The sequence below is a fragment of the Sceloporus occidentalis genome, unplaced genomic scaffold (genome assembly GCF_023333645.1).
Source record: "Sceloporus occidentalis isolate IW3139 unplaced genomic scaffold, rSceOcc1.0.p SCAF_177, whole genome shotgun sequence".
NCBI classification, from domain to species: Eukaryota; Metazoa; Chordata; class Lepidosauria; order Squamata; family Phrynosomatidae; genus Sceloporus; species Sceloporus occidentalis.
In genome coordinates this window covers 252,501-254,072 of record NW_028317157.1, presented here as the reverse complement: position 1 = coordinate 254,072, position 1,572 = coordinate 252,501, and positions in this window count along the sequence as shown.

Here is a 1,572-nt window from a genome sequence, read left to right as displayed (position 1 = left end):
TCACAGGCGCTGCTCTCTTTATCCCTCTCCCTCCTCCGCATGACGTCACCCGGCGCCCCCTCCCTCTGCTTCCTGGCGTTGCCGGGGCAACCGCTGCCCGGAGAGAATGGGGGCGTGGTCCTGCCTCCTCCCTCCCTCCCTTTTTTTTTTTTGCAGCTGCAGCAGCTTTTCGCAGAGGACTCTTTTTCCCTTCCCTTCCCTTTTGCAAACGGCTTTTGGAGGCCGCCTTTTTAGGGTGGCTGGCTGCTCCTCCGCCGGAGCCCCAGCCAGCCCCATTATTATTATTATTATTATTATTATTATTTTACTTCCAAATCTTGCATATATATTGCAAGCCACAGAATATACTTTGGAAAGGAAAGGAAAGGAGGAGGAGGCGACTCTTGCTGCATTCAATCCTTGGAGAAAAAAGGAGGCCATCCTTTTATCTTCCTTTTTGCAATCTATTATTGTTGTTGTTGTTGTTGTTATTTTGCTTTCCCAGGAATTAGAGCCTTTGGATTTTTTAATTTTTTAATTATTTTAATTATTTTTTATTGCAAGGCTGGGATATTGTTTTTTGCAAATAATAATAATATTCTGTATTTTTTATTAATTATTATCGTTTTGCAGCTTCAGGGGTCTTGCAGTATTATTCCGTAGCAATTGTGGAATAACATTTTCATTGCAATTCTTTTTTTTTCAAGTAATAATATTCTTTATTTTTTATTATTACTGTTTTTGCAGATAGAAGGATCTTGGAAATGTTTATTGCAAGGGTGGGATATCGATTTCCATGCAATTCTTTAGTTTTTTGCAAATAATAATTATAATTCATTATTAGTAAGATTATTATTAATAACAAAAATTATACGAATTAAATAAATAAAATTTAATACAATATTATTTTGCAGCTGCAAGGATCTTGCAATTTTGTAAATTTTTTTATTGCAAGGGTGCAATATTGAAATTTTCCTTGATTTTTTTAAAAAAATAATTATTTTCGCAAATTACAAAAAATAATAATCCTTTCCCCAATTTCCAGGCTTTATTATTATTATTATTATTATTTTAAATTTAATTTCTTTATTTAATATCCTTTTGCAAATTAGAAAAAAAAAGTTTTTTCTCCTTCCATTCATCATCATCATTTAATTTAATTTAATTTTAATTTAACTATTTTTGCAAATTAGAAAATTCTGCAAATTTCTCCCCTTCGATGCTTTATTATTATCATTATTATTATTTAATTTTAATTAATTTAATTTAATTTTTTATTTATTTCTTTTTGCATATTACAAGAAAAATACTTTTTTCTCCCATTTCAGGCCCCGTCATCATCATCATCATCATCATCATTATTTTAATTTAATTTAATTTTAATTTTAATTTATTATTATTATTATTTTGCAAATTACAAAAAAATAAAATATTTTTCTCCCCTTCCAGGCATTTATTATTATTATTATTATTATTATTATTATTATTAATTTCTCCCTTTCCATGCTGGATTAATATTAATATTATTATATTTTATATTTTTATGTTTAATTTCTCCCCTTCCAGGCTTTATTATTATTATTATTATTAATA